Source organism: Poecilia reticulata, chromosome 2 (genome assembly GCF_904066995.2).
Source record: "Poecilia reticulata chromosome 2, P_reticulata-male-v2, whole genome shotgun sequence".
Classification (NCBI taxonomy): domain Eukaryota; kingdom Metazoa; phylum Chordata; class Actinopteri; order Cyprinodontiformes; family Poeciliidae; genus Poecilia; species Poecilia reticulata.
This window is the reverse complement of record NC_088831.1, coordinates 40,076,852-40,083,841: the sequence shown is the minus strand read 5'-3', so window position 1 is coordinate 40,083,841 and position 6,990 is coordinate 40,076,852.

Sequence of the window (6,990 nt, the reverse complement as noted above, 5' to 3'; positions counted from 1 at the left end):
CGTAAATCATGAAGATTTGAGACACCGGCGAAGGCAAACGAGGAAGGGCACGTCTCGAGGTCCTCGGGTGAAAAAGGTTAAATTGGAGACCTTAGGGATAATATTTACCGTCCGGGAGAGTCTGCAGAGCTCTGGGGACAGTAAAGCTAGGTATGCGCTCTTTTTATGGTTCCTCTGTGGCTGCAGATGCTCCAACGACAGCGAGGTGACACACAGACTGCCCACCACAGACTCCCCCAGTTAGCTCGGGTCAGAGAAGAGATGGAGCCTTCTTGGTTGGAAATTCAACAGGCAAAAGATGGCTGCCTCATTCCCCACAACAAAAAGGCATATCTATTTTATCTCTGCTCTGACCGCAGTGACATTATGGTTTGTGGCGGCGCTGCTCATCCTCCTGCAGCGTCAGTCGCTATCAGTTAGCTCTGTTATTACCCGGCCGCTCGGGCTCAGGGAAAAGGCCTCGATCCCCCAGATGTGCTCATCACCACACGTCTTAATTGCAGGTTGGAGTAAATCCCTAAAGGGCCTGTGGGGCTTCGGCCAGCTGCGTGAATGACAAGCCAAAGTAATTATAGAAGAGTTATTAGGATCAAATTTGGATCATCAACACTAGTAAACAGATTCTTTCAAGGAGAGATTTTTCTAGAGGAGTCGGTCAACAAGCGAATAAAAACTGTTGGATTTTAATTTTCAACACAAAGTTGGACTCAAGTAAGAACAAATTTTAGCCATTTTTAAATTTTTTGTCCTGATTCTGGCTCAGTGGGAGACTTCACTGCTTTTCCTCCAGTCCAACTTGAACGTTTGATGCTCAGTAGCAGTCAGCTGGGCTAAGCTTCCTCATCCTGCTGCTGTGGGTGTTCAGTCTGCAGTTTGATTTAACATCTACTCTGCTGTGGAAAGTCTTCACACATCCACTATTCCTTCATATTCACCTTCCACTTCCACTCCATTTTAATCTTGGTTCCTTCAATGACTGACGGCTTTCTTACTTTCATTTAGTCCAGTACCTGACCGTAACTCAGTCGGCTGTAAGGGAAAAGATAATGAACAACTGTAAAACCTAACAAGACGTGGCTTTAGACCCGAACAGACAAACCAAGAGCATAAATGAGGCTCATCTTGACTCTTGGAAGCACAAAGATCCATGTAAGTGGAAGAATATGTACAACAAATACTTGTACTGTGAGTTATAAGTAACTAATAGTACTAATAACTGAGTACTGTTAGGTTTTAGTCACCAATCTAGGGGTGATTTCACACAGCAACCTAAGATACTCTCTAGTAAAAAGTTTTTTTTCCAGCTTCCAGTGGCCAAAATCAAGATCATTTTGTCAAACCAGGTTTCCCACCTTGACTGTAACATTATTTTCTGGGGTTACTCAGGCCTTCACCCAGAGGTGTTTGGGTTTTTGCAGTCAGACTGGCGCTTCCCAACGCTTTTTTTAACTTTGCTGGAAGAATCATCTTTTTTTTTTCCTGGCATTGTTCTTTTGTATGAGTTGCTTAACAGGGTTTGTGTCTGTTTTGACTTTGGCTATTTTTACTTCTTCTCTGGACGTGCAGCACTTTGGGGAACCATTTGTTGTTTTTGAATGTGCTTTTTAAATAAACTAGATTGAATTGGGTTAGTTGTGCACACCACACATCTGGCCTTTATTGACTGACTGTCATAAAAAGTAACATTTACAATCTGCCACCAGGGGACATGTAGAAGAAGCTGCCCTGAATCAAACTTTCTGGCCGACATACAAAAACAGTGTGTGGCAGAAAACAAGATGGTGGTGGGAGCATCATGCAGGGGGGATGTCGTTCTTCAGAAGGAACAAGGAAGCCGGAGTTGTTCAAAAAGTTAAGGAGCTAAATGCAGGGAAATTATGGAAGAAAACCTGCTAAAGGCTGCTAAGTCTTCAGACAGGGATGAAGGTCGACTTTCCAGCAGGATAAGTTCAAATCTGAATCTGTTTAAAACTTTGTGGACAGACTTGAAAAATGAATGTTCCTTCAGACCAGCTGAGCTTGAGCTATTTTGCAAACAAGTAGTAAAATTGTCCAGCTGTACATGTGGAAAGCAGGCAGAGAAATTTCAATGTTAAGGGAAGCAAATGCAAGCCACACTTTTTAGATTTTTTTTTATTTGGATAAAAAACAACTTCCACTTCAGTTATGCGCTATGTTGTGTTACTCTCTCACTTAAAACAAAAATACATTGAAGTTTTTGATGTAGATTTTTTTAGGCATGTAAACTTTTTGAAATGCATTTTTATACAACACCAGAAATTCTGGCTTTTTTGTTGGTGCTTCTCTGTTACACTTTTCTTTTGTTCAGCAGTTTGATTAATGCTCTCATAGCCGCGTGTTGTACTGGAAATGAGTAAAATTTAAAAAAAATTAAAAAATACCTAATAGACAGCCTGACTTTTGTAAAAGTACAAAGGAAACTTAGGTGGGTGTGAAATGTTCATATGTTGCTTTTAATAGGAAAGCATTTGATGTTTTGTTTTCTCTCTTGCCCTTTTGATGCTAACCCTAACCCTCATCTCATGGACACTGAAAGACGGTGAACCTCAGCTCCTTACAAATGTAAAAGATGAAAAAGGTAAGTATGAACATTCACACCTTCTATCAATTAATCACATCCTGCACCACTTTCAAATGTCAGAGTATTTTCAGTGTCATTAAAGATCTAGTCTGAATGCTGCATGTTCCAATCTCTACCACTAGGGGGCTTTCAGTAGAAGCCTGGAACCAGAAACTTCCTTCCGACTTTGGCTGAACCGCCCAGCTGGGTCAACCCTTTACATTCGATCTGATTCTGGCAGCTCTGCCCATCTGCTGGATCAATAATTCAGCAGCTACCTGAATCTGCCCCGCTCCTTTCTCCCACGAGGGAGGTGAAGCCTTCAGATCCCTGGACCGACGTGACCTTGGAACCTCTGGTGACCCCTGCAGTCATCACTTGTGTTAATGACCTGCAGCGGAAGACGAAGGGAAAGTCAGGCTGTTACTTTACAAACAGACGCCCTCCCTTATGCCCCCACCTGGGCTAAAGTTCTGCCTCACTAGTGGCAAATACACTTGCTTGCATTTTCTTTTATTCTACCTCTAACTTTTGCATCAGAGTGGGATTTGTCCCACAGAATCATCCAAACACTGCATGCATGTGAGAGACTGACCACAGGTTAGTCAGATTTCTTGTATATTCTGTGTTGTTCTCCTGTCAAACAGTGGAGACCTGGAAAGGTTTTGAGTCGTAAACGTTTTCCAGCTGTCCTTCCCTCATTTGATCCCTTCTCTCCAGCTGCATTTATTTCTTGGGTCACATCACTGCAGCGTAAGCCACATGCTCTCTGTTTGTGCGCGCTGACATGTGGTCATGTCAGTTTTGGTCTTTGATTCAACAGAAAACATTAAAGTGATTCATTTATTAATTACTGAAGCAGATAAAGGGTTTTGCTTTTCTACTATCTCCCAAATAATAAAAGGCAGCCTCGTTCAGAGATATTAGGAATACACATCGTTATGTGTCACTCAGATAGAAAAAGAAATATTGCTCTCTTCATTCACATTCTTTACAGCTATATAATCCGACCCAGTCGCCTAAAGAATCCCCAGATGAGGCCTTAAGATGAAAGGATGACTTTGTATTACAGCATCCAGTGATTTCATAGAGTCAGCTTCAAAAGGAGGGGGTGATGTGAAAATAGCAGATGTTCTCTTGGGAAAGCATAAAGATATAGATCAGCTCTCTGCGCGAGCGGAGGGTAAATGTCGTTCCGATTCTCTCTCAGTTTCTTGCATTTTTTTTGTCACTTTCTCAGCATTTCAGTTCATCAACAAGAATGTTTGCATGAATAATGAGAATAATGGGGAATCAAAAAGATCCACAATCAGTGTGAGACTTGTTCATTTACCTGGATTAATGCTAAGTAATATTTGCAGCATTTATTTATCAGCAGCTCTCTTAAAGTTTGAGGTTTGAGCTTTGACTAGGACTCCCCAACATCTTATTTTATTTTAAAGATTTTCTACTATAAATTGTTGGTTTGTTTGGGTTATTATCTTGTTGATGGCCTACTTTGTTTGACAGGTCCACATTTGACTGTAAATACAGGAGTACTAGATTGCTTTTGCAGGTGAAAGACGCTCCAGTCCTGTTTGAAAACGAACCCATGCCATCACTCTTCCACCATCATGCTCTATAGGTGATTTGCTGTGTTTTATTTTGTGCATTTTTTCTTATTCCAATTCATATTTTCCCATGATTCCTTTAGTTTGTAAAGGGACAGCTGAACGTTCAGCTGTCCCTCCAAAGAACTTAAAGAGTAATTGCACAACACCAACATCTCTTCCATAAATCTGACAGGATAATAGTTCTAGGGGTCTAAAAAACAAAAATTGAATTTATTTTGGATTGCCTAAAATCCACACAGGGTCGTGAGAAAAGTAAGAGAAACGTACTAACAAATCAAAAGCGTAACAATCAAATTCTGTTAAAAACCTCCATCCAACTACAGATTCCTCTGAGGCCTTTGCAACTCTTTATCTTTTTTGGCATGATATTATTGAGTATCTATCATGCTCCAGAAAGAAGCTAGTAAAATCCAGAAGAGCTTCCTGTAGATAGACCTCAGAAAATGACATTGTCAGTTGCAGAAAGAACCCAGTAAGTTCCAGAAGCTGTTTAAAGAAACCCTGTAAGTTTTGGAAAGAAATCTGCAACTAAAAATAAGCAAACTCTAAAGCAACTGCTGTAAAATTGAGAAAAGGAGCCTGTAGGTTCTGAGGAAGTACCTACAGGTTCTAGAAGAGTTCCCTGTAAATCCCAGGACAGTAAATTATGGAAGGCTTTAAAATTCTGAAAAATAAACTCTATCTCTCTGAAATGCACCTTTTAAGCTCCAGGTAAGAACACACTGTCTATTTCTCCTCAATCTTTTTTTTTTTATGATTGTGGCATTTGTAGTCATAGATTCTTGAAAACATGATCCTCCCAGAACAAACAAGAAAGGAAAGTAACGAGGAGCTCGACACTTCGGGTCAACCTGAAGCCTGCGTGTCTCGGCTCTGTGTGCTGAAGCAATCGCAGCCAGCACAGCTGACTCTGGGCTCTGCCAGCACGGCACACTAACGACGTTTCCTCAGGCTCGCATCACCCTCCAAAGTGGTGGAAGGTTAACCTTTGGGGGGGTTTTTTCACTCAACCAAACGAACACAGAGTACCATCGGTGACACACAGAGCGTAAACCTTTACTTTATTCCCCCGTTTTTACTGCAAATTAAAGTTTTGTAGCTTTTTCCGTCTGATTTTACGGGAAACATCTGGATCTCCCGCACCACTGGAGCACTGGCCCCAGGGTGATTCTGAGCCGCTCAGCTGTGCGGGCCCGGGATAATGAGCAGGTATCAAACGGGCTCCTACGGATGAAGCCGGCCTTGGTAGGAAGGGCTGCCTGGCAGCGTCAGAGACCACCAAGCTGAGAGTGACTGCACACTGTTGCATCTGTTCGTCTTTAACGAGCTATTGTGAATGATTTCATTGATAATATTTTATTCTTCTTCCAGCTTCAACTGTAGTAGGAAATGCAGAAAAAAAGAAATCACTTCCTATTTCTGAGGAAATCCCTTCTTTTTTTTTTGAAGTGAAAGAGCTTGACCACATCTTCATGCATAATATATGGACACTTGGAAACCCCTGCTCCTTCACGCTCAAATACATCATTGATAAATTTGTAAATAACGTGACTTTAGGGCACATATGGCCAATGAGGGGCCCAAGAACTGAAGAAGGCCCCCGTTACCATGACAATCTGCAATGCAAATAAAAAGAAATCGGACAATAAATCAGAGTAGCACTGCATTTCAGACCGAGTTTCGAAATAATAAAGCAAGAATGTCGGACTCCAGTCCTAGGACATACTAAAGTTTAAATGAGCTGACTGACCATTAACAGAGGAAAGCTGCAAAAAGTCTCATCGCAAGCAAATAAATTCAGGTGTGCTGGAGCAGCACTGGAGTCTTTTCAGCTGTGAGGCTGTGCAGCCAGAAATGCTCCCAAATGACTGAGTGACTGACTGACTGCAGAGTGCAGGAGCACAACATCCCTCTGCTCTGTGCAACACGCGGCTTATCTCAGCAAGTATTCGTCATTATTATCACTGGACATGGTTCCATATCATCTTTACATAAATATGCTTTGATATATATTTATGTTTCTAAATATGGGATACGTTAAGGAATCGTTTACTGTTTCCATCTGCTCCTTGGAGATGAACTGATTTTGGTTCTCATCAGCAGGATTCAGTTTCACTGCATCCTATTGGGTCTGAATGACGAGCATTGGAATGGTTTCAGCTGCACTGGTTAACTGGAGGTGAACTGGACCTGTTGGCGAACTCCCCTGAGGTGACATCTGTTGTGACTTGGCGCTGCTGCATAGACTGAACTGAACTGAGCGGAAATGTTCAAACATCTGAAAGCTGAAGGACAGAGTCTGACATCGCAAGAGAGATTTGGACTCTAAATGTTGCCGTTTTGACCAGCAGCTGATATGAATAACATGTCAGATGCTGCTGATCTGCCAAGAGAGCTAAGTTGTTGTACAGAACCACTTTGAACCCCAGCTTGCTTATGGAGTTGCATTTGGGGGAAAACAAAATGCATTTAAAGCAGCTAAAATTGTCAAACCTGCAGAATATATTTCTATATTTTACAGCAGTAGTTTGGCATGCCGCTGTCAAAAGATAATAAATCAGTTTAATGTGTAGGTCTTGGAAAATGTAAATTATTTAAGCTTTGTTGGACATCAGCATTCTCACGAAAGCAGCAGGTGGAAAAAGTTTGGTGTTTCCACTCTGGGGCTAAAACACATTTTGGTCCCAGCTGGACAATAAATGATATCAAAGCAGCATTATTAATGTATTTAATTCCCAAATGATCTCATACTACAGTTTCAGTGTGTGTGAGATAGGAGTTTTATTTTTGCTTCAG